This window comes from Hyperolius riggenbachi, chromosome 10 (assembly GCF_040937935.1).
Source record: "Hyperolius riggenbachi isolate aHypRig1 chromosome 10, aHypRig1.pri, whole genome shotgun sequence".
NCBI classification, from domain to species: Eukaryota; Metazoa; Chordata; class Amphibia; order Anura; family Hyperoliidae; genus Hyperolius; species Hyperolius riggenbachi.
The window spans coordinates 43,680,639-43,707,977 of record NC_090655.1 but is presented as its reverse complement, the minus strand read 5'-3'; the positions used below and the strand labels follow the sequence as shown (position 1 = coordinate 43,707,977).

General features: G+C 46.7%; 1 protein-coding gene across 2 annotated transcripts in view; it reads right to left on the bottom strand.

Moving 5' to 3' along the window:
- Window positions 1-24,224, bottom strand: part of CASP2 (caspase 2) — a 61,538-nt gene extending 37,314 nt beyond the window's left edge. Inside the window, exon 1 of one of the 2 annotated variants that reach the window (XM_068257879.1) lies at window positions 23,997-24,224. The gene's annotated coding sequence lies outside the window, so the exon portion shown is untranslated. Of the gene's footprint in view, window positions 1-6,781; window positions 6,946-23,996 lie in introns of those variants that run through there. The other variant, XM_068257880.1, reaches the window with a different exon arrangement.
- Between the last annotated feature and the right edge of the window lie 3,115 nt (window positions 24,225-27,339).

Sequence of the window (27,339 nt, the reverse complement as noted above, 5' to 3'; positions counted from 1 at the left end):
GCATTGGAAAATATGTTAGCATTGACTTCAATGGCAATTCTCATATCCTATTGCGCTGACAGACACCAGAGCAGGCAACATATAATCTTCCAGAAAAAACGCTGAGACAGCACGAAATGGCCAAACGGAAAATTATGAGTCACACCAGAAAGTAATTTCAGCTGATCTCTACAACAGCAAACACAATACAAGTATTTACTGAAAACAGAGGTCTCTCCCTGAAGTGCACCTGTCACTGCCTGGCTTGTGTGACTACATGCTTTATGTACCTCTGACTAGCTATAGTGGAAGTGGGTGTATCCTGAACTGACAGCATCTGAGTAACAAGTATCCAGTGAGGCTGTGATTCTGTGTGCAAAGGGTTTATTTCTTTTGACGTTTCACATTGGGCCATAGCCCCTTTAGCTCCTTCAAATTCCATATACAGTGGGTTGCAAAAGTATTCGGCCCCCTTGAAGTTTTCCACATTTTGTCACATTACTGCCACAAACATGCATCAATTTTATTGGAATTCCACGTGAAAGACCAATACAAAGTGGTGTACATGTGAGAAGTGGATCGAAAATCATACATTATTCCAAACATTTTTACAAATAAATAACTGCTAAGTGGGGTGTGCGTAATTATTCAGCCCCCTGAGTCAATACTTTCTAGAACCACCTTTTGCTGCAATTACAGCTGCCAGTCTTTTAGGGTATGTCTCTACCAGCTTTGCACATCTAGAGACTAAAATCCTTGCCCATCCTTTGCAAAAAAAAACTCCAGCTCAGTCAGATTAGATGGACAGCGTTTGTGAACAGCAGTTTTCAGATCTTGCCACAGATTTTCGATTGGATTTAGATCTGGACTTTGACTCTATTTAGTCATTAGCACTCATCAGGCAATGTCTATAGGCAACTGACTGCACTCAGATCAAAGGGGGCCAAATAATTATGCACACACCACTTTGCAGTTTTTTATTTAAAAAATTTTTGGGGGGAATCCTGTATGATTTTTGTTCCACTTCTCATGTGTACACCACTTTGTGTTGGTCTTTCATGTGGAATTCCAATAAAATTGATTCATGTTTGTGAAAGTAATGTGAAAAAATGTGGAAAACTTCAAGGGGGCCGAATACTTTTGCAACCCACTGTATCGTGGGTAAAAATATCTATGGGGCATATGCCAGATGACACAGCCTGTGGTTTTCTTGGTCATGAGGGGTATACAATGGTTTCAGTATTAAGGGTCATAATTTACATTAACAAATGTGCAGGCCATATTATTTCAGAAGGAGCCATGCAAAAATGCACACAAAATGTGTATTTGTAATTATCAAATTTGCACTGAAATACATACAATCTCAGGCCTGGTGCACACCAAAACCCGCTAGCAGGTCTGCAAAATGCTAGCAGATTTTGAAATGCTTTTTCTTATTTTTCTGTAGCGTTTCAGCTAGCGTTTTGCTGTTTTGTGAAGCGTTTTTGGTGTAGTAGATTTCATATATTGTTACAGTAAAGCTGTTACTGAACAGCTTCTGTAACAAAAATGCCTGCAAAACCACTCTGAACTGCCGTTTTTCAGAGCCGGTTGCGTTTTTCCTCTACTTTACATTGGAGGCAGAAACGCCTCCGCAATCCAAAATATGCCTCACCCCGGGAGGTTTCTGCAAAACGCCTCCCGCTCTGGTGTGAACCACCCCATTGAGATACACTGACCAAGCGTATCCGCAGCCGCAAGCGGCTGCAAAAACGCCAAAAACCCACTCGGTGTGCACCAGCCCACAGAAAAGAAAAAGAGAAAAAAGCACACACAAAAAAAAATTGCATGTGTCTGTTTTCACTGTGTGATTTTCAGTGGAAAGGGCACTTTGGCCTGAGACCCACTACAACGCTTTCTGCAGTGATTTATGCTTTCCAGGAATCGCTGGCTAGTCCAAAAGCTGAAAGTGAACAGCCGTGACCCCACAGGAGAGATTACCATTTGCTGGAATCACCCTGTATGCAGCATTGTCAGAGGGATTTCATAAGGGAAAGCCAGAAAACCTGAAACTGCTCCACAAAAATCGTCCTCAAAACGCATGGATGCCAGGCCTAAATGCTACAGATTCATGCAGAATTGCATTGTACTGTAACTGACTTGTCCGCTGATCAGCTGTGAGCAGTTTGAGTCATTTCAGAAATAAGATAATAAACAGCATAAATGGAAAGCAGATGCTTGTAAGGTGAGGTGTGCCAGAGCTTCCCTGGATGTAATACATATGGCCCAGTTATGCAGCACTTCCCTGCAGGCTGACAGCTGATCTCCCACCATTCAATGCTTTCCACAGGCAGTGTAACTGCATCAGCTTTCACACAGATGTTCATCTACCACAACACAACATTTCTCCAATACTGCAAGCAGCATAAATCACACCACTCTGCTGCTGACCCTCTGTAATAGCGCAGGGACCCAACTGTCCCTATATGGAGGGACAGCCCCTCTTTGGGGACCAAATCCCTCTCTGATGTACAGATCTGTGTAAATAAATGTATTTTTCTACTGAAAAATGTGTTTTAACCTCCCTGGTGGTGCATTTTTGTCTAGATTTAGGGGTCTAAAGCGGTTCTTTCTTTCAAGAATTTTAGGTCTCCAATTCTTCAGTCATAACTCACCAAAATATATCAGAATACAAGCCTGGTAGACATTCTGCATATTTAAGTATTTATATAGCGCCGACATATTACACAGCGCTGTACAGAGTATATTGTCTTGTCACTAACTGTCCCTCAGAGGGGCTCACAATCAAATCCCTACCATAGTCATGTCTATGTATGTATCGTGTAGTGCATGTATCATAGTCTAGGGCCAATTTAGGGGGAAGCCAATTAACTTATCTGTACGTTTATGGAATGTGGGAGGAAACCGGAGTGCCCGGGGGAAACCCACACAGACACAGGGAGAACATACAAACTCCTTGCAGATGTTGACCTGGCTGGGATTCGATACGGGTACCCAGCGTTGCAAGGCAAGAGCGCTAACTATGTCACCTATGCTAACTATTATTTATATGCTCAGAAAAAGTGGGATCAGCGCATCACCAGGCCGCCCCTGAATGGCCTCAGCTCAGAGATGCGCTGAGCCCCCCCAGGAACTACGAACGCACCTTGAACCAAACAGAGGCTCTGCATATACACCAAAGAAACACTAACAAGTGGGAGCAGCTGACCAGAATTAAATCAAACACAGCAAAGAAATGAACAGCGCTACTTAAAAACAGATGAGTGCTTACCTGCAAAAAAGTGCACACCCCACTCATGGGATTCAAATACACAATGAGCACACACATGACCTGTCTACCACTTGGAGGATGTTAGTTTCACTAGTTCACTAGTTTCCTGGGGGGGCTCAGCGCATCTCTGAGCTGAGGCCATTCAGGGGCGGCCTGGTGATGCGCTGATCCCACTTTTTCTGCGCAATTCTTAATTTTACTGGTAGCGCGCCCAGGCTATGCATATGCACAGGTAGGTTTTAGTTAGTGTTAGGTCCCCTCCCATGGAGGAAAGACTTCTACGACAGTGGGAGGGACAAGTACCTAACAATTGCAAATTGTTAGTGAAACTAACATCCTCCAAGTGGTAGACAGGTCATGTGTGTGCTCATTGTGTATTTGAATCCCATGAGTGGGGTGTGCACTTTTTTGCAGGTAAGCACTCATCTGTTTTTAAGTAGCGCTGTTCATTTCTTTGCTGTGTTTGATTTAATTCTGGTCAGCTGCTCCCACTTGTTAGTGTTTCTTTGGTGTATATGCAGAGCCTCTGTTTGGTTCAAGGTGCGTTCGTAGTTCCTGGGGGGGCTCAGCGCATCTCTGAGCTGAGGCCATTCAGGGGCGGCCTGGTGATGCGCTGATCCCACTTTTTCTGCGCAATTCTTAATTTTACTGGTAGCGCGCCCAGGCTATGCATATGCACAGGTAGGTTTTAGTTAGTGTTAGGTCCCCTCCCATGGAGGAAAGACTTCTACGACAGTGGGAGGGACAAGTACCTAACAATTGCAAATTGTTAGTGAAACTAACATCCTCCAAGTGGTAGACAGGTCATGTGTGTGCTCATTGTGTATTTGAATCCCATGAGTGGGGTGTGCACTTTTTTGCAGGTAAGCACTCATCTGTTTTTAAGTAGCGCTGTTCATTTCTTTGCTGTGTTTTATTTATATGCTAAATATGCATATAAATAAAAGACTGGAACACAAAATTGCTGAAATAATTACATTTATGAATAAACTTAAAAAATTGTGAAATTGCACAAATAAGTACCGTATATACTCGCATATAAGCCGACCCGCACATAAGCCGACCCCCCAACTTTTTCCTGAAAAACCAGGGAAAAATGATTGACCCCCATATAAGCCAAGGGTAGGAAATGCTGGATTGGTGCAGGCCGCGTGATCCACCCAGTGTGTCCCAGTATAGCTAGTACAGTGCCCAGTTTAGCTAGAGGAGGAGGGAGGAGAAAGGAGGGAGGAGGACCCACATTTCTTTGTGGCCAGATGTGGCTCCATGTAAAGGACGTCTCCCCACTGCCCATACTGAGTGCTTCCCAGCCCCAAACGGGTGTACTGAAGTGTAGCCGTTGCATTTATTGCCTTTAGCCGTCAATGTGTAACAGGCTTTACGGTGTCCATACTCGGCAGATAGAGCTGGGAAGCTAGTCGATACATGACCGATCAGCTGTACAAACAAAACACTATTTCATCTCTTCTCATTACCTTTTTTTTTTAGGGAACCTGAAGCAAGAGATATATGGAGGCTGCCAAATGTATTTCCTTTTAAGCATACCAGTTGCCTGGCAGTCCTGCTGATCCTCTCCCTCTAATACTTTTAGCCATAGACCGTGAACAAGCATGCAGCAGATCAGGTGTTTCTGACATTATTGTTAGTTCTGACAAGAATAGCTGCATGCTTGTTTCAGGTGTTATTCAGACACTACTGCAGCCAAACAGACCACCAGACCACCAGGCAACTGGTATTGTTAAAAAGGAAATAAATATTGCAACCTCCATATCCCTTTTGCTTCAGTTGCCCTTTAGTTTCATGATGAAGCTAAATATGACTTGGTTTAGTTTTTTAGAAGTATTCTTGGGAAATACAGTCGTCAAGTGGGCGACATCACGAGGAAAAAGGTTAAAGCTGCTTACAGACTATGGAATGATGAACTCGGCTGTGGTGGACGATAAAGACCGCTTTAGCCGAGAAATCACGAGTTACTTTAGCGTGAGTACAGCGGCCGAACGACATCTGCTAAAGATCTAGCATGCCGGATCTTTAGCGATTCCCAAAGCCTGAGAACTGTCCAATCGCACTATTCTCCTGGCATTAGTATGGTTGATGCGAGCAAGCGAGACAGAACACAGGGAAATTCTGCTAATGTGATTGGCTGGACAGCACTATATGCCCACACTATTCAACCAATCATAACGCTTCAAAATGTAGACAATGCTGCGATTGGAGAACTGCTCTCTATGGACTTTCACTCTGGTTCACCTCAACCATACTGGCTCAGAAATCCATTGATGCATATGAAGCATTAGATGGACATCTGTTGCCTTTTTTTTGGGGGGGGGGGGGGGGGGGAGTTTTCAGGAAACGGTTGTAAAATATCACCACCATTTCTGATCTTCCTCATCACCTGCGTTATTGTGCGGCTGCACAATATGTTGCAGTCTGAGCGTGTGTGGGATGATGGATCTGACATCCTCGGCAGACAGCCATTCATCGATATTTGTGACAAACGCCTGCTACATCCCTCTGACCAATAACTGGAGCGGTGGCATAACCATTAGACATAACTCGAGGATGAGGGTGGTCTAGATTTGGTAAAACGCCATCAGATGCCCATTTACCATGTATTGGCTGGCTGGCATAACTCAAATGAAACACTAAATGAAGAAATAAAGTGTAAAAAATGTGGGCAGTACGGTGGCATAGTGGTTAGCGCTCTCGCCTTGCAGCGCAGGGTCCCTGGTTCATATCCCAGCCAGGGCACCATCCGCAAGGAGATTGTATATTCTCGCTGTGTCTGTGTGGGTTTCCTCCGGGCACTCTGGTTTCCTCTCACATCCCAAAGACATACATATAACTTAATTGGCTTCCCCTTAAATTGGCCTTAGACTACAATACATACACTGCATGATACATACATAGACATAGGACTATGGTAGGGATTAGATTGTGAGCCCCTCTGAGGGACAGACAATATATACTTTGTACAGCACAGCGTAAAATGCTGGCGCTATATAAATACGGAATTAAAACGTGAAAAAAGTCTTGTCTGTAGAGAGTCTGAACCCTGCCAGCATCTGTACGCTTCCATCCAGGGCCGGGCCGAGGCTGGAGAGGCTCCAGCCTCAGGGCGCAGTGTAGGAGTGGGCGCACAATTCATTCAGCTGTCATTTCCAATTGTGTTTGAAGCAGAAAGAAATAAGAAAAGGGGATACATGACAGTGACTGCAAGACAGATAACTAGATATTAAGGTGTTGGGGAGGTTGGGGGCCTTGGGGCACCTATCAGTCTAACAGCAATCAGTGTGTGACGGCTGGGGTGGTAGGGATGGAGGGGTGCACTTTGGTGTCTCAGCCTTGGGTGCTGAAGGACCTTGTCCTGCCTCTGCTTCCATCATACAACATGTATGAACTCTGCAGCCCTGCACCAGCTCTCACACATACACATAGAAGTGTCTACAAGCATACCTTGCAGTGAATTCCAGCTACATACGTGTACGAGTCTCTGCATCGAGCACGGAAGGGGTGTGAGCAGCTGCATACCTGAGATAACCAGAAGAGGTTCTGCTATGGCCTCTATGCACACAGGAAGCATGGTGATCTATGCAGAACGCCCAACAAAGAGGACTTTTCAGTGTCAGTCTGCATGGCGGCCAGGAGAGAGCAGAGGAGGAAGACAGAATACAACAGGGCAGGAGGAAACACACACATCTAGTAACAGGGAGGGGGAGTCAGAAGAAAGGAAAACACACAGAGGGAGGGGGGAACCATGTGTGGGATGTGTGCTGTTCAACTCTTAAAGGGAACTCATCACCACAAATACGTCCAACCAAACAGGATGGCTGAGTGGACAGAACTCCGGGATTGCAGCTCTAGAGTTCTGGATTCAAAGCCCAGTCAGGATGCCATCCACACCAGAGTTTGTAAGTTCTCATCGTGTTTGTATTGCTTTCAGCAGTGCATTCACACCTGCTTCAGGTCTGCTAAGCCCACATTTAGATACTCACCAGAGGAGGGAGAAGCCTCTGGTATCTCCAGTCTCCCTGCATTCCTTCACTCCAGTGCTGGGTTCCCTGAAGTGCAGCAGCATTGTGCTTGCACAGTAGCACAGACCCTCTCGGGCTTCAGTGGAAAAAGCAGAGCCGATTGGGTCTGTCCCACCACGCAGGCGGCTCGCGCTTGCACAGTAGCACAGACCCTCTCGGGCTTCAGTGGAAAAAGCAGAGCCGATTGGGTCTGTCCCACCACGCAGGCGGCTCGCGCTTGCACAGTAGCACGGACCCGCTCAGACTTCGGTGGAAAAAGCATAGCCGATTGGGTCTGTCTCACCACGCAGGCGGCTCGCGCTTGCACATTAGCACGGACCCGCTTAGGCTTCGGTGGAAAAAGCAGAGCCGATTGGGTCTATGTCACCACGCAGGCGGCTCGCGCTTGCACAGTAGCACAGACCCTCTCGGGCTTCAGTGGAAAAAGCAGAGCCGATTGGGTCTGTCCCACCACGCAGGCGGCTCGCGCTTGCACAGTAGCAGGGACCCGCTCAGACTTCGGTGGAAAAAGCATAGCCGATTGGGTCTGTCTCACCACGCAGGCGGCTCGCGCTTGCACATTAGCACGGACCCGCTTAGGCTTCGGTGGAAAAAGCAGAGCCGATTGGGTCTGTCACCACGCAGGCGGCTCGCGCTTGCACAGTAGCACAGACCCTCTCGGGCTTCAGTGGAAAAAGCAGAGCCGATTGGGTCTGTCCCACCACGCAGGCGGCTCGCGCTTGCACAGTAGCACGGACCCGCTCAGACTTCGGTGGAAAAAGCATAGCCGATTGGGTCTGTCTCACCACGCAGGCGGCTCGCGCTTGCACATTAGCACGAACCCGCTTAGGCTTCGGTGGAAAAAGCAGAGCCGATTGGGTCTGTCACCACGCAGGCGGCTCGCGCTTGCTCAGTAGCACAGACCCTCTCGGGCTTCAGTGGAAAAAGCAGAGCCGATTGGGTCTGTCCCACCACGCAGGCGGCTCGCGCTTGCACATTAGCACGGACCCTCTCGGGCTTCAGTGGAAAAAGCAGAGCCGATTGGGTCTGTCCCACCACGCAGGCGGCTCGCGCTTGCACAGTAGCACGGACCCGCTCAGGCTTCGGTGGAAAAAGCAGAGCCGATTGGGTCTGTGTCACCACGCAGGCGGCTCGCGCTTGCACATTAGCACGGACCCGCTCAGGCTTCGGTGGAAAAAGCAGAACCGATTGGGTCTGTCCCACCACGCAGGCGGCTCGCGCTTGCACATTAGCACGGACCCGCTCAGGCTTCGGTGGAAAAAGCAGAACCGATTGGGTCTTCGTCACCACGCAGGCGGCTCGCGCTTGCACAATAGCACGGACCCGCTCAGGCTTTGGTGAAAAAAGCAGAGCCGATTCGGTTTGTCCCACCACGCAGGCGGCACACGCTTGCACATTAGCATGGACCCTCTCAGGCTTCGGTGGAAAAAGCAGAGCCGATTGGGTCTATGTCACCACGCAGGCGGCTCGCGCTTGCACATTAGCACGGACCCTCTCAGGCTTCGGTGGAAAAAGCAGAGCCGATTCGGTTTGTCCCACCACGCAGGCGGCTCACGCTTGCACATTAGCATGGACCCTCTCAGGCTTCGGTGGAAAAAGCAGAGCCGATTGGGTCTGTGTCACCACGCAGGCGGCTTGCGCTTGCTCAGTAGCTCGGGCATGATCAGGCTCTGCTTTTTCGGCTGAAGTCAGAGCGGGTCCGTGCTACTGTGCAAGTGCAAGCCACTGCCAATAGGTTTTCTGAATGGGATAGCACTGGAACGGGCAGGTGGAGGACAACGAGGGAAATCTCTGGAGGATCAAAAGGGGCGTCCATCTCCCAAAGTGAGTACCCATTCGGGGCACTTTTCTTTTTTCCTCACAGGTTTCCTTTAAGGTGGCCATACATGCATTGATTGCCACCCGATGTGGCAAAACGATCAATCCCGCTCTGACTGGAATCTACTCGGAGATTCCTACAACACATCGATCTTCAATAGATTTTAGAAGAAAAACTATTGACAATCCATGGAAACGCTGCTTGATGTAATGCAGATCTATCACCTGTCCTGCCCTCTCCCCCAATCCACTTATGCTGGGAATACACGTTAAGTTTTTACTTTAGATAGATGGGTTCGATAGATAAATTCCAACCTGTCGGATCTGGTCGATTCTACTTTCGTTTCGATTCTCCTCATTCAAGTGAATGTAATTGATAAGAAAAGATAAGGAATCGAGAGGGGAATCGAGCAGTGAATCGAGAGTAGAATCTATCGAAAGCGAAAACGACGGCAAAAACGAACGCAAAAACGCATCGTGTATTCCCGGCATAAGATTTTCCGTACATGCCGACTGATAAATTTTCGGTCAAAATTACAGCTGATGGAACATATTAGGACATCGATTTTTGGCAGTGACCAAATCTGTTGGGCATCGAAACAAAAACCACCGAAAGAAATCGATGTGTGTAATATGACTTGCTTTATACATTCTGAGGATCCAACAACCAAACACAAGCAAAGTGTATGCAGTGCAATGATTCATACACGGAGGAGACTGAGAAACCCCCGAGGAAGTGCATGGATCAACACAGGAGGAATAACTCTGCTGGGCAGTGCATTGGGGTGACGCATGCGGTCAGACCGTACCATAATGGCCAAACTACGAACGTCTCATTGCTTTTGCATTGCAACGTTCTAAGTTAGGCCTTTTTACTGCAACAACAACGCAATAGGGCCTAGCACACTTAAAGAGACACTGTAATGTAAAAAAAGAGTGCCCCCGGGGAGTACTAACCTCGGGAGGGGTAAGCCTCTGGATCCTAAAGGGACCCTGAACAGTCAATAAAAATGAAACTGGTACTTACCTGCGGCTTCCTTCAGTCCACTGTAGGCCGCTAGGTCCCCTGCGTCCCCCTGGCTCCTCTCACGGTCCCACTGGCGGCTTCCTTACCGGCGACTTTCGGGCTGAAGTTCGGCGTGACAGTCCTGTGCATGCGCGGTTCAGAGCTAGAAAACCGAACATGCACAGGACTGTCACACCGGCTGGCGTGATGATGTGTAACGTGCCCGTCCAGGAAGTGTACTGCCAACCTTCAGCCCGACAGTCGCCGGTAACGGAGCCGCCAGCAGGACCGGAGAGGAGCCTAGAAGACGCCGGGGGATCTTGCAGCCTACAGTGGGCTGGAGGAAGCCCCAGGTAAGCATCAATTTCATTTTTATCGACTGCTCAGGTTCCCTTTAACGAGGCTTCCCCCGTCCTCCCCCATTTAACGGTGGTCTTGCTGGGCCCCTTCGAAACCATAGCCGACAAATTGTCATGCTGTGGGGCAGGCGCAGCAGCACCTGCACTATTTTCCTTCCCTGGCTGTAGCGCAAACGCAGTAGCAGCTCCATGATGGGCTAAGGCGAAAATAGCCGATCCCAATTGGGTCAGCTCTACTGTGCAGGCGACTTGCACCTGCGCAGTAGAGCGGACCCGACCATATCCCGAGAGCCGCTACTGAGCCTGCGCTGGAGCCGGGAAGGTAAATATTTATAAGGTGAGTTTGTAGTTTCTTGGGGGGGCTCAGCGCACCTCTGATTGGTAGCCATTTGGAGGCGGCCTGGTGATGCGCTGATCCACCTTTGCGAAATTTTACATTTTTTTACTTGGTAGCGCACAGTAGTTGTGTCACTAGTGTGATGTCCAGCTGACCTACTGTGCAAACTGACATTCAAACATCACTTTAATGTTTATTGTAGTACAAATAAATAATATTAATGTTCTTTGAACTGTAAGATGTTTAAAGAGAGCCTGAAGCGAGAATAAATCTCCCTTCAGACCTCATAGATAGCAGGGGCATGTGTGCCCCTGCTAAAACGCCGCTATCCCGCGGCTTAATGGGGGTCCCTTCACCCCCAAATCCCCTCCGTACAGCCGGGGAGCGCTTCCGCATTGGGGCAGGGCTAACCGCCGCAGCCCTGCCCCACGCGCGTCTGTCAGCGCGTATCTCCGCCTCTCCCCCGCTCCTCTCAGTCTTCCTTCACTGAGAGGGGCGGGGGAGAGGCGGCGATGCGCCGCTGATAGACGCGACTGGAGGCAGGGCTGCAGCCGTTAGCCCTGCCTCCAGGAAGAAATAAATCACGACCAAGTCTACGACCAACTATTGCGGGGGTGAGTTTGGGGGTGAAGGGAACCCCGTTTAGCGGCGCGATAGCGGCGGTTTAGCAGGGGCACACATGCCCCTGCTAACTATGAGCTCTGAAGCGAGATTTATTCTCGCTTCAGAGTCTCTTTAAACAAGCGCATTTGTTAACTTAAAGTGGACCTGAACTCTTGCACAGGACAGAAGGAAAACACAGAGAAATGCACACTATGTATTTAGAGAGTTTAGCTTGTCTAATATGACTAATCACACCTGTAATTTGATCTCTCAGCTCAGGAAACTTGGCTGCCATGGCAGAGCAGCTAATTTGTAAACACAGGATGTTATTCACAAAAGGGTGCTAACACAGTTAGCACGCCTAAAAGCTTTGGACGTGCAAACTAGGGTGCTAAGTAGTTTGCACGTCCAAAGCTGTTACTGATCGCGCGTTAAGTTGGTGCGCCCGAAACGTTGCACCGTTCACGCGCAATATAGCTTTTCAGGCACACCGCGCAGCGCTAACCTTTGCGCGCATATTAGCGCGTGAAGCGTCCGTTTTCTCGTCCTAAGTGCCTTTTCACTGGCGTGCTAACACTTAGCACCCTTTAGTGAATCGAGGCCTATGTCTGCTTCCATGAAAGCAGGAAGTAGATACACTGCAGATTTATTGCAGGAATGGTGTCAGCTTTAATAAAAAAAATGTTTTTCTTTAAAGGTTATTTGCTGTTTTTTTTTTTTAGAGCAGAGAGGAAGTTCTGAGTTTAGATCCGCTTTAATAACAGCCTGATAGATCACACCTTAACCACCGATCGGTAGCCCCTAGATTAACTACCTTGAGACCACTCCACGCCCATGGGCGTGGTGCCAGCCTCAGGACCGCCTAACGCCAATTGGCGTCAAGTCCTGGGGCTGCACTTTGCAGGAGATCGCATGCAGGCTGCACGCGCATCTCCTGCTCGGGGGGCGGAGCTCCACCCCCTCTTCAGTCTCCGAGCGACGATCGCCGTCTATTTACATATACAGCGCAGCGATCGGCAGCAGCGCTGTACTGGGGACAGCCGCGTGACACGGCAGAAGCCTATGACAGCCGATCGCCAGGACTGGCCGGCTGGGAGGGTTTAAAAAAAAAAGAAAAAGAAAGAAAGAGTAAAAAACAAAACAAAATAAAAACAAATATTGATAAAAAAAAATAAAAAACACTGGGGGGGAGCAATCAGACCCCACCAACACAACTCCTCTGCTGTGTTGTGCAGCCCTGCAGCTTGGCCTTAAAGCTGCAGTGGCCAATTACAGAAAAAAACAGCCTGGTCTTTAGGGAAGTTTAGCACTGTGGTCCTCAAGTGGTTAATGAATCGTAATACAGTTCCCAAATAAAGCCTGATTGGTGGCAAAAAAACCAAGATATAGATTGTTTAGTTAAGGTAAGTAGTAATAAAGTTATAGGCAAATAAATTGCTCTGGTTTTTTTAAGGGGAAAAACCCTTCGAGGTGAAGTGGTTAATCTGAGATCAATAGGAAAGTGTAGTTCCATAGACCATACGTATAGATTACATTGATCAATATGAATACTTTGAGGCGTTTCCTCGATCTTGGGATTAGATGGGCTCTGACAGCAGAACTCCAGGCAGAAAGCTGCAGCACAGCTCTGACCTGTAACAGCTCTAATCTGCAGTGCACACGATGCTATTTCCTGCCTGAAATCGATCATTTCAGGCATGTTCGATCTGATCCCGATTGAGTATGGGGTCAATTTTGTATAGTGGTGATTTAAAAGTCGATCCCGTTCTCAATCAGGAGCATAGACCCGCCACTCTCACGTTAAATTGCACTGTGTGTACCAACCCTTATCCGGTACTTATCCGTTAGCCGGGCGCATCCTCTAGGTGGCGACAAAAGTCCACCAGAGTTACATCTTTCCCTACTATCCATGTCGGCCTGGAGGGGGAATAGTAATTAGCGCCACCTGCCGGATGCGCCCGGCTAACGGATAAGTACCCCTTATCCTCTTCCCCAGAGAAGTTTCAGGTGCGAGAATTGGACACTTCTGCTTCCCCTTTAAGAAAGATAGCTGCGGACATGTGGAAAAGTTGCTGTGAGCAGAACACAGGGGTGTTTGGTTACAGGCGGAGTTTCAGCTGGCTTCCTGTCCCTGCAGCTCTCTATGAAGCCATGTTCTGCAGCCTCAAACCTGTAACTTGCTGCTTTGTGTTCTGTGCTAGAATAATTCTGTCGTTAGAGGTGCAATGAGCTCTGCACTGATCACACTGCCCAATTCCTACAGGGAGCGGGAGTCATAGATAAAACAGGGAGAAGCTCCATAGTTCTTAGCCTGTAAAGCCCTATAAAAACATTAGGCCCATTGAGTTTGCAGTATAGTGCAAATACAGATCCTCTGGTATTCAATTTATTCCAATGGAAACACTGCAGAAAGCAGTTAGATTGGTGGTTACATGTGTGTTCATTCACCACGATGAAGAATACCGGCAGCAGTTATGGAACACTTACTTAGCATCTACCACACAGTTCCAGAACCACCGCAACAGACTGGTACTGGAAAGCCATACAATGGGCGTCTGTAAAAAGGGTCTGCTATACAGCAAATGCCTGATAACCACTTGTCAGCGAACACGTTAATTGCAGCAAAGGAGATTTGGGCGCAGACGGCGCCACCATAGACCATAATAGGAATTACGGCTATAGCGGTGCACAGTGAGTAACTTCGTGCCGTCAGAAGACGGAGCTGAAATTACTTTTAAAACACTGTAATTCGGCCGCCAGCAATAGCTGGAAGCAAAATTACATCATTACCCACCAACCACGTGGACCTTGGAGGGGGAATAGTAACCAACGCCGCCGGGACTTGTGCAGGAGAAGGGTAAGCCATATATCGGCTGTATCCTGCGCCCAAGTCTCCCGGCGGAGATTTCTCTTGTGCACCTTGTCAGGCCCTTTGCACAGCCATGTGAGTTCACCCCATCAGGGCTAGTTTACAAGGACAGCTGTATTGCCTAATAACTTCGAAGAAATCGGCACACACTATCCTGTATATGCAACTAGGGGCTCATTCACGCTCGGCAAAGCATGCAATAATGCAATTTGTGCATTAGTTGCAACGGATGGAAGCACGCGTTGCAACGCCCTAAATCGCATAAGCTTTCATGCATTGAAAAAAAAAAAAAAAAAAAGGATGTAAATGCGGGCTCTAGGACTGTTTCAACCTCGTTATAACGCAGCACACAGGAAAGCATACTAGTGTGAATGGTAGCATTAAAGTCTACAGACTTTCGGACACTATAGACTTGCAGACACTATGTGCGGTGCATCATGGCGGACAGCACCGCACCATACATAAGTGTGAATGAGCCCTAAGCCCTCTGTAGCCACCACCTTTGCTTCCAAACTGCGGGAGCGGCACATCCATTCAGAACTGCTTGACTTTTTTTCAAACTTATTAGAACCCTTCCAGATTGGCTTCTGACCCCTCCATTCCAATGAAACAGCCCTTACTGAATTTTCTAATAAACTACTGGTTGCAAAATCCATAGGCCAATTCTCAATGCGGATACTCCTTGACCTTTGCTCTGCCTTTGACACTGTCAATCACCCTCTCCTTTTCCAGACTATCCTAGGCTAGTATATTTAAACTTACCTTTCTGGACATTCAGTATTCCAATACTAACTCCTCTCCACACCCGCTGTCTGTTGGTGTACCACAAGGTTCTGTCCTTGAACCCCTTCTCTTTTCCATCTACACTCATGGCCTGGGACAATGAATACACTCTTTTAGATTCCAGTATCCCCTCTCCGCTGATGACACTCAAATCTGTCACTCAGCCTCTGGCAATGCTATACTATGATCTCGAATCCCCAACTGTCTATGTGCTTTTTCTGCATTCACGCCATCCCGTTTCCTCAATGTTAACAATAGAATCCTCTTCCAATTATTAGAAATCTTGGATCCTACACAGATCCGTGTGCCGCGGAATGCGAGATGGAACACAGAGTCACAACTTTGCACATTTTCCCGGACCGGACGGGAAAATGTGCCCAATGAAAGCCTATGAGAACGGACATTCTAGGCTAGTCGCCTGTTTCTGCATCATACTCACCATGACGATATACTTACGTTACCTGCCACCCAACACCGTCGCTCATCCCTTCAAAACAGCCTGGGGCTGAGACACCTCCATTGGGCTGCAAAAGACCAATGGGAATCCTCAGCAATAGGGAAAATTCTCATTGGTTCATGTTGGACCAATGAAAATTCTTCCTGTTGCTAGAGAGAATTGGCCTGTTGCAGCCTATGGAGAGCTGCATGCTTCTGCTGGCCTCAGGGTTGTTGAAGGGACAAAGCAGCAGCAAAACAGATAAGTGGCGATGTGAACATGATCAACGCTGCGGATGGATCCAAATTGTTGCATGCGGATGCAGTACGGACGGTATGCATCCGCCTTGCTTACCATTTCTGTTCTGCACCTGCTCAAGTGTAAACCAGCCCTTCCAGGGACAGGACATTTATTGTGAGGATGCCAAATAATGTTTTTCTAAATTCATCATATATAGAGTTTCATCCTGCTTTGTATGAGTAAAATGGAAACTGAGATACTTCCACCTTCTCTCACTACTTCCTTATTCGTAGCTACCGCAATGATAGAAAACACACCAATAACCTCAACTTCTTATGCCCACTGGTCACTTCCTCTTTGTGTCACCTCTTCTTTGCAACTCTCTCCAACATCTTCATGCTTCCAGCCTGGAAACTCCTTTTCCCTAGACTGTGGTTGTCACTGATGTGAACAGCTCAGTGTGAAGTGAGGCAAAGACTCGGTGCACACATAATAGAGCATGAAACGTTGTGTTTTCTGTCATGTGTGGGTTTTGTGTGCGTTTTTAATGTGTTTGCATTTTTTTCCGCATATGCATTTTTCTAGCGTTTTTCATGCGTTTTTACGCTTTTGGTTCACATATACAAAACGCATATGCGTTTTATATGCATTTTATGCAAATCACTAGGAAGAAAACAGGAAGCGGAAATACATCACAAAACAATAAAAAAAAAAAAAAAAAACACATACAAAACTCAATACACTGCGTTCCCATTGACTTTCATTATGTGCGTTTTTGAATATCATGCAACAAAAACCAGCGTTTTTAAAAACGCACACGTACAAAACGCATATGCGTTTTTTTCATGCAGCCCATAGACTTCCATTAGCTGCAAAAATGCAGTGTTTTCTGCAACACTTGGGTTTCTGCTAAGTGTGCACCTAGTTAAAATAATAGTCTGCACAATATGGATGCATAAAAAGGCTCTGCAGGGAATTAATCATTTAAAACCATTTCAGGACTGCCAATAGTTAACACTACCAAGGCAGCGTTTTCTGGCGCCCGGCACGCGCCGTATAGCACCTGAATTGGACGCCGCTCTTGCCACAATGCTATAGTGTGCGGCCCGCGTAGCCGTAATTCTGGATTCCTGCAATTGCCGTTGCCCTCCGAGTTGTCACGACTTGGAGGGGGAATAGTAATTAACGCCGTCTGAAATTTCATCAGCAGCAGGGTGAGCCATCATTCAGCTTACCCTGCGCCAGAGCGGCAAACTGATATGTACGCAAAACTATGCCACACTTGTGGTTGCCCAAGCCGGTGGCTCCTGAGCACAAGACACATTAGCACGTCCCTATTGACACAGATCTCCACTGTCTACAGCAGGGGTCAGGAACCTTTTTGGCAGAGAGAGTCATAAATGCCACATATTTTAAGGACCCGTTCACACTTGCGTTTTGGCAAGTAAACGGACCGGATCCTGATCAGAACCGTACGGTTCCGATCCGGTCCGTTTGTATCAGGCATGCATCAGGCTGCCATCTGGATCCGTGGGCAAAAAATAGCGAAATTTAAAAAAAAAAAATGTTGGGGTCAGCAGAAGGTGCACCTGGTGCACCTGTAGAATCAGGTTCCTCCGCTGTAGGCCTCACCTCCACCTCCGACATTCTGCCAAACAGCTCCAGCACGTCTGTCACTGCTGCTTCACTCCAGACATGCTTGGCCCATGTGTCCCCATCCGAAATGGCCGCTTGGAAACGCATAGGAAGTGGGGTAGAACATCAGGTTTTTGTAGGCAGTGTGTTCTGTGCCTTCCGTTCCCCATTGGTTTCTGTGTTCCTGATGGTGCCGTCAGGCTCAGGTCCGGCTCCGGTCCGGGTGCGTGGGCCGGAGAGCCAGACCCAAAAAATAGCGCATGTTGGAAAAGAGTCCGGAGTCCGGATCCGATCCGGCTCCGTACTGTACGGAACGGACACATGCAGGGGCGCCTTAACCTACTGACCACCCAGGCAGCGGCTTGGAGCGGCTTTAATGGGGAAGGCGCAATAAATTACTGTCAGTCCAAGGGGAAATAAAAATTCCTGTCCTGAAAGACCGTTGTAAGGGACTGGAGAGAAATAGATTTCCTTCTGTTTAAAGAAGGCAAATTACACCAAGCTTTGCTTTTTTAGTAGGAGGGCATTTTGGTTCATTTTATCCCCCTATATATTCCTAGTAGCTTGGGTCACCCTGAGCTGCTTAGTTACTCTGCTCTTTTCACAAATAGCCTTCTGCTAAGTCACTAATAAAGAATCATTCAGAGTTCAGATTTATAGATACTCCCTAAGAAGAAGGTGTCTGGTTTATAGCTGTTCTCTGCCCCTCCATGAGTCCACCCTGAGCCTGACTGACATTTAAGGGTATGTAGTGAAAGTTTTCTACTCTCACAAGTGTTTTTAGGAATGCATCTAATAAGGATTCATAGAAAGATTTGAGACAGTCCCTCACTATTCAGTGTACAGCTGTGACAGCGCCCTACCCCCAAATGTTACTGAGTCTGCAGAGGGAGCGAGCGAGACAAACAAACAAACAGTAAACTTTGCAGACAGCTGTGTGCTCTGCTACTGCTAGAATGTCTGGCATGTCTAGGTGTCAGGAGGATCTAGCTATGGAGCAGTAGGATCATCTGATCCTCTCCCCTACACAGCCTGCACTTCTCCCTGAATTCACAAGGACAGTGTTTGAAGTGTGTAATGGACACAGTGGGGGTTGCAGGTTTTGTCTTTCATTGTGAGAGAGTGAATATGAGGGCAGCATCTAAAGCTCAAACAATGATAATGGACATGTAAGCAATGTGTGTAATTACATCCATCACTACTTATAATTGAAGCTGGCATAATAATGTATTTCCATTAATGCTGTCTGTTTGCCCTCTCTCTAATGCTATGTACCACCTCACGATTTTTCCAACGATTTTCCCGATGTCCATCAATTATTTTTTTTTTGAGCGACAAGTAGTCATTTACACCAGTGTTTCTCAACATTTTATTGGTATGTACCCCTTTTAAAACCCTGAACTCACCAAGTACCCCCTAGCATAGTAAACATTATCACAAGTACCCCTTGACAAATATATACTTAATCGTAGTATATGATAATTGGTTCTAAACAATTTCCAAGCATTTACTATTGCTTTTAATCAACTAAAATACTAATTTGTTGTTGTTTAAATAAGATTGATCATTTTCTAAAAATCTAAATTTGTTATTCTTGGTTAAGTATATCAAGCCTGAGTACCCCCTGGAACCATCAGAAGTACCCCCAGGGGTACGCGTACCACATGTTGAGAACCTAGGATTTACACGATGTCGTGACATCGCTTAGCGTTGTGTGGTGAAAAGTGACCGTCACTGAGGATCGGATCTTTAAGATCCTTGACGACACCCCGTAAAGTTAAGTACTGCGGTCGCTTGACTTCTCGTTCGCGCCCGTCCTGTAATGTCACGTGACATCTGGCAGAAAGATGAATCGCTGGACGCTTGTCATGAGGGGACACCTCGCTGGATCCATCTTCCTGTGTTGTTGCAGTCACTGTGGTGAGTGTGGAGCTTAACTTTGCTCGCCCTCACCCTCTGCTCATGCTCCCTCTCCCACTGTCTCTCTGACCAAACAACTGCTACTTGGGGAACAATGTGCACAACTATGTACACTAGTCTGAGCACTCTTCAGGGGAACCAGTAGCATTTGGAACTATTATTGAGTATTTATGTAGCACTGACATCTTCAGCACTTTACAGAGTACATAGTCATGTCACTGACTGCTCACTGGAGCTTACAATTTCATCCCTACCATAGTCAAACTGTAATGTCCGACCATATTATTATCATGTATTTATATAGCACTGACATCTTCTGCAGTACTTTATATAGCACTGACATCTTCTGCAGTACTTTACAGAGTACATAGTCATGTCACTGACTGTCCCCAGAGGAGCTCACAATCTAATCCAACCATAGTCATAGTCTAATGTCCTACCATATTATTATTATGCATTCATATAGCACTGACATATTCTGCAGCACTTTACAGAGTACATAGTCATGTCACTGACTGTCCTCAGAGGAGCTCACAATCTAACCCTACCGTAGTTATAGTATAATGTCCTTTCATATTATTATTATGTATTTATATAGCACTGACATCTCCTGCAGCACTTTACAGAGTACATAGTCATGTCACTGACTGTCCTCAGAGGAGCTCACAATCTAATCCCTACGACAGTTATAGTCTAATATTTTCAATATAGGATTGTTTTGGGGTAAACAGTTGACTTATTAGTATGTTTTTTAGGATGCAGAAAATGTCTGAAGTATCTGAAGACAGAAACTCCATGCAGATTTTGCCCTGGCCAATGTTCAAGCCTAGGACTCAGCACAGAAATGCAGTAGTACTACCCACTGAGCCTCTATTCTACTCATAGATATCTGCTCATCCATGTCATCAATTCTGACCCTCTACTACCCTTCCTCCCTCCATTCTACTTTTCTTCTCTTGTATCACTTACACTACAAACACACTGTGCTTATCTCCAGAATGGATTATGAATCAAACCATTAGGCCCAGTGCACACCAAAACCGCTAGCAGATCCTCAAAACGCTAGCAGTATTTGGAGCAGATTTCAGAGCGATTGCATGTTTAGAGACATTTTCTAAACATGGCGAGTGTTTTTGTGAAGCAGATTACAAATACTGTTACAGTAAAAGCTGTTACTGAACAGCTTCTGTAACAAAAACGCCTGAAAAACCGCTCTGATCTAGCGTTTTTCAAAGCGGTTTGCATTTTTCCTATACTTTATATTGAGGCAGAATCGCTTCTGCAAACCGCAAATGTGCAGCAGGAGGCACGCTTGCAGTTTTCTAAAAAACCTCAAACCGCTGGTGTGCACCATCCCATTGAAATACATTAGCCAAGCGTTTTCACAGACAGATGCGGTTGGCGGATCGCTGCTAAAACCACTCGGTGTGCACTGGACCTTAAACCACCTTACCATATCAGCCCTTCAATGTCATGAAATAGCCACTCTAGTCCTACCCTAACAGGTGGTAACATATCTGCATATCTCATAATGTTTGTGAAAAATTATTTTGAAAGTAACAATGTCTTGCTTGATAATACAATCTTGCAATGTGACTACCATTGGAACTTGTAGTGTGGGTGTTGTATTTATTTGAGGTGCATACTGGCAGCATGTGCTGTATGGCATACAATGCTGATCATCCACAAGGCAAACTTAGGCAGCTGCCTAGGGTCTAGAGAGAGTTTAGGGGCCTGGTGGTTGCTAGCCCCCACCAAATCTAACTAAATAAGCCAGATGACCATCAGTGGAGGGCAAAGTGTTATCTTGCCCAGGGCCCCGTTTCATCGTTATCCCTCTATGAAGGCTTATATCATGTGTGAAGTGTTCTATAATGTATATGATTTTTGTTTTATTTTTTATGGGGGGGGGGGGCGCCACGGGATTTCTTGCCTGGAGTGACAAGAAGGCTAGAGGCGCCCCTGGACACGTGTGAACGTCCGCATAGCCTTTACATTGCTATGCGGAACGTACGTTCCGTTTGTACAGTATGCGGTCCGGATCAGATCCGGAAAATCCGGATAGCGAACGCTAATGTGAACCGTGCCTAAAATGTATTTCCGTGAGAGCCAAACAATATGTTTCACACTGGGACAGAGCGCATACGCAGCAGACACGCCTTCAGCGTCTCTTGGATTTCAGCAAAATCAGCAATTTCCCAGATAGCCAGACAGGAAAAATAACGACTAACAGCTTGTACAATTAGCTTGCTGACTTGGGGGGTTGATTCACTTTGTAGGACGAGATCCCTGCACTTTGGCCAAATAGGCTGCCTGTCAAGTGACAGGGAGCGGTGTTAGGCCAATAAAAGTGCAGGGATCTCATCCTACAAAGTCACTGGACCTGACAGGGTCCAGGGTAGGGCAATTGAAGAAGCTGTTTGTTTTGGGGGGAGCACGAGTAAGTTAGTTAGTACTACTTTGAAAATGTTACTTGCACTGCCACACTAAGCTGCGCTGCTTGAGCAGTGTAGCTTAGTGAATCAACCCCTACTGATTTGTCTGTGAGCCAGATGTAGCCATCAAAAGAGCTACATCTGGCTCCTGAGCCGTAGGTTCCCTACCCCTGGTCTAAAGACAACCAAGTTCCTACATTGATCAAGAGCTGTTTTCATTGGCTCCTAAACTGAAAAAAAGAAAAAGCCACTGGTTTAAAGGGACCAGAAGCTTTGTTCCAAAATAAGTTAAATAGAACAACGTATGTCCACTTTCATTGCTGGTACTATCATAGCTCCCAACTGTCCCTCTTTTGGAGGGACAGTCCCTCTTTGGAAGCCCTGTCCCTCTATCCCTCTGTCCTCCTCATTCGTCCCTCTTTCAGGACTTTGTCCCCATTTCTATGTAAATATATGTATTTCTCTACTAAAATATGTGTTTAATTGACGCTAAACTTTATTCCCATCCTTTAAATTGATATATTACAAATTTTAAAATGTTACTATGAAGGATAATGAACCAGAATAGAAAAAAAACAGTGTGGTTTAAATTATAAAACACTTTTCTTATGAAATCTTTATGGTATGCATGACTAGGGGTGTGGCAGGGCGTGATCAGGGGTGTGGCAGGGGCGTAGCTTAAATGTCCCTCTTTCTCATCTCACAAAGTTAGGAGGTATGTACTATCATTCCCGATAGATAAACAATCCAACTAGAAATCACTGGGCCCACCTGCAAAACTTTGACTGGGGCCCCCTCTTGCCAAAAAAACACTCCGCAAAGTAGGCCGAAACTGAACCATGGAACCAATTTGTGGGACAACTTTAATGTTTAGTGGCCCCCTTCCTTACCTTATGAAGTTCTCTAGAGTCTAATGGCCCCGCTCTCTCCCCTATACAGTTCCCTGGTGTCTAGTGGCCCGCTCTCTCCTATACAGTTCCCTGGTACTTTGTGGTTGTGACTGGCTAAATAGTGTAGGGGTAGTTTACTGAGTACATTTGAAATCGTCGCCGGTAGACTTGGGCGCAGGATACAGCGGTATATAGCTGATCCTGCTTCTGCACAAGTCCGGGCCGATTTAATTACTATTCCCCCTCCAGGCCGACATGGATAGTGGGGGAATGAAATAATTCGGCTTCCAGCGATTGCTGGAGGCCGAATTATTATGTTTTTAAAGGGAAGGTCCAAGCAAAAAAAAAAAAATGAGATTCACTTACCTGGGGCTTCTACCAGCCCCATGTAGCCATCCTGTGCCCTTGTAGTCACTCACTGCTGCTCCAGTCCCCCGCTGGAAGCTTTCTGACCTCGGAGGTCAGGGCCACATTGCATACATTTTTACACATTCCCGCTAGTGCAGGAACATTAACACATACATTTTTACGCGTTAGTGGTGAAACGCGTACATTTTTGTTCCTGCACTAGCTGGAATGCGTAAAAATGTATGCAATGTGGCCCTGACCTCCGAGGTCAGAAAGCTGCCAGCGGGGAACTGGAGCAGCAGTGAGTGACTACGAGGGCACAGGATGGCTACATGGGGCTGGTAGAAGCCCCAGGTAAGTGAATCTCATTTTTTTTTTTTGCTTGAACCTTCCCTTTAAGCAACCTCGGCTCCGTCTTCTAACGGAGCCGACGTTACTCACTGAGCGCTTCAATAGGAATGATTCCTATTGAAGTCTATGGAGGCGCCGGCTGCGCCCAAATCTAGCAGCGCTGCTCCGTAGTTTACTAGTACAACCTATCTGAAACCTAGCAGAGGGTGCCATCCACCCAATCACTTCAGCAGAATTTCCGCAGTAAACGTTTGCATTCTCTGACTGGTCAAATACTTCCAAGTCCTGTGATTGGCTTAAAATGTCCAAGTCGCAGTAATGCTGTATTTCTGCATAATTCTGATTTACACACTCCAAATACTGCTGCGGAAATCCAATTTACGATCGGAAATTCTGCAGGTGTTTTAAAACCATCTCTAGTACCAGACCCTTATGTAAATTTAAAGTCTAATCTAACCATTAATAAAATGATGTACCTGTACCTAAATGCATTATAATGAAAATCTCACTCCAATCTATCATTTCATATTCATAGGAGGTAATCAAAATTCTGACATAAAATAGCTAATGCAATACAATGGCAATCACGTGACAGCTGACTGATCCTTCACTGGCAACCACACATCGCTCAACGGCGCATGCGCAGTTAGCAGGTCCCAATGGGGGCCATGCTGTCACTCACCTGGCTATTGCGGCGAGGAAGCCCGGCCCACTTGGTCACGTGGTTGGTGTAATTAACAAAATGAATACTTCGGCCCCTGGTACAAATGGCGGGGAGAGGCGGGGCTTCCCTGCATGCCCCTCCCTGCAGCGCGAGACCTCCGGTAGTGGCGCCCCCGTACGAAGTACCGGAGACCCGTCACACTCTCCTCCGCCTGTGAACGAGCTGCGCTTGTCTCAGCTGCGCCTGCGCGCTCGATGGCTGCAGGGTGGTGACGTCACAGCTGATTTCGCGCGCTTAGAGGCCATTGGTGGACTTGCGGTTTTCCCGCGTATTTCGCATTGAGAAGAAGCAGGAAGCTGGCGGCTGTCATGGCTGCCCGGCCTCCTGCGTGGGACGAGTTGCTGTATCGGAAGTTGCACATTGTGCAAACTGTATATAAATAAACAAGACACACATGTAGTACCAGGGCTGCTCACAGTGTCTGGCAATGCTGCTGCTGCTGCTGCTTATTGCCGTCCAATCGGAAGAAGTGTTGGGAGGGGCTTGATAGGACTGGCAATGTCTGCTCTGTCCACTTAAAGGAGTTCTCTGGTATGTTTAAAAAAAAGCTAAAACCGACACTTTCCTGGGGCTTCTATCGGCGGAGCAGTGCTTTTCAGCGCTGCTAGATTTGGGCGCAGCCAGCGCCGCCATAGACTGTAATGGGAATCAGTTTATAGCGGTGCTCAGTGAGTAACGTCAGCTCTGTCATAAGACGGAGCCGAAGTTGGTTAAAAAACACAATAATTCGGCCTCCAGCAATCGCTGGAAGCTGAATTATTTCATTCCCCCACTATCCATGTCGGCCTGGAGGGGGAATAGTAATTAAAACGGCCCGGACTTGTGCAGAAGCAGGATCAGCCATATACCGGCTGTATCCTGCGCCCAAGTCTACCGGCGCCGATTTTGCCCCCTGCAGCTGTAATGACCCGCGCCGTCCTCCCTGCCGCTGCTAATTATTTGTCTAATTCGAATAGAACTGTAGCTGTGCGGCCACGCGCTTGCTCGCTCCTGGCTGCGCGCGTCAGGAGCTTACTGTGCAGGTGCAGCATGAAGTTTTCTTGTACTGCGCAGTAAGTTACCGAGGACGCGCCCGGCCGCAGTTCTATTCGTCTAGTTAGACGAATTAGCAGGTTACCGGCGGCGGGTAATGGAGCATCTGTATAGTTCAGCTCCTGCTCAGCATTAGAAAAAGGGAGGCTGCAGCGCATCATCCGAATAGTGGAAAGGATAATTGGCTGTAGCTTACCTTCCCTGCAGGATCTTTACACTAGCAGGTGCAGAAAGAGAGCAACCAAAATTGCCTCTGACCCCTCTCACCCAGCTCACTCCATCTTCCAGTGCATGCCTTCAGGGGTAAGATTCCGGTCAATTGCAACTAAAACCTCTAGACACAGGAACAGCTTTTTTCCTCAGGCGGTAGCCATACTTAACTGAACCACGCTAGAGCTGCTAGGACTTGAAAGTAATCAGCACAGAACTGAAAATGAACAATTCTCACCTTGCTTACTGCTACTATACTCACATACTTGACTTGTAATATACATACGGTCTGTCCTTGTATTGTTTTTGTTTGTGTTTGCGTTTGTTATGCAACTGCCAAGGCAAATTCCTTGTAAGTGCAAACTTACTTGGTGAAATAAATTGATTCTGATCGGAGGAGGACGGCGCGGGACATGACAGCTGCAGGGGGCCGATAGAAGCCCCAGGTAACTGTCAGTTTTAGCTTTTTTAAACATACCAGAGAACCCCTTAAAGGTGTCATACATCTAGTGATGCATAGTTCCCAGGGCAGTCCCTCTTTTGAAACCAAATACCGCCGTCCCTCTTTCTTCCTCCTTTGTCCTTCTTTTAGGACTGACATACAGATCTGTGTTAATATAGGTATTTGTGTATTGAAACATTTATTTGACTGACTATAAACTGTATTCCCATCAATTAAATTAATATATTTCTTATTTGCCAATGTTAAAATGAAGAAAAACTAATGATGGGAGAGAGGACCAGTGTGGTTTGAATGATAAAACTACATCTTTAGGCCCCATACACACGCTCAGCCAAGGACGCTCAGTACAAACGAGAAGACAAATTTAAGCAATAAAAAGATACGCCTTGATGTGCACACGATAATAATAGAAATCAAGGAAGGAGCACACCATCCAGTAATAGTATCAGAAGGATGTGCTAGGCTATCCGGTCCCCAAACGGATATACATGTAGGAGAAGAAAAAGCCGGCACCATCCAATGTATTATGCTCTTTTATTGTTGCATGATCTGTCACAGAAAAACGACAACGTTTCGGAGCATTATGCTCCTTTTTCAAGTTGGTGGCAGTCTAACAATCAAGTATACATACACTCAAATTTATATAGCCCACACATGAATCATAGCCAATCACAGGCTGGAATACATACCCGTGTTTCCCCGAAAATAAGACCCTGTCTTATATTAATTTGTCTTTCAAAAGTTGTGCTAGGTCTTATTTTCGGGGAGGTCTTATATTCTATGGTGGTAGCCAGATCCCCTTTAGTGTATATAATACCGTAGCTACCGGAATATTCCCCCCACCTGCCCGCTCCCTTTACGTCCTCTGCTCTTGTTGCTGTCCCCCTCCTTAACCACTTTACCCCCAGCGGTACGGATATGTCTGTCCCTTTTTCCATCCTTTCACCCCCATGGACGGAGATATCCGTACCTCCCATCACTGCCCGCGCTCCCGCTCGCTCGCGGGCTCCCGCTCTCATGCACGCCGCCGCCCGCTCGCCCGGGGATCAATGAACGAGAAAAACCATTCCCGTTCGTTGATCTAAGCCCCCGCAATGATCAGCTGCTTCTATGAGAAGCAGCGATCATTGTGAGAAAAAAAAAAGTTTCCCAGCCTCCTAACACCTCCTGCAAGCGTACTTCCTGTACGCTTGCAGGTCGCATGAACAAAAAGTTACTGTGGCCATCTTGTGGCCAAATAGTAAAACTACACCCTAAAGCATTTTTCATACACAAATACAATAGTTTTACACTAAAAATCAACTCATTACCTCCCACACTCCCCAATATTTTTTTTTATAATAAAAAAAAAATAAAAAAAATTACAATAAAAAAAAAATACATAAATAGTTACTTTAGGGACTGGACTTTTTAAATATTTATGTCAAGAGGGTAAAACACTGTTACTTTGTAAACTATGGGCTTGTAATTAGGGATGGACGCAAAACTGAAAAACATGCACCTTTATTTCCAAATAAAATATTGGCGCCAAACATTGTGATAGGGACATAATTTAAACGGTTTTATAACCGGGACAAATGGGCAAATACATTTCAT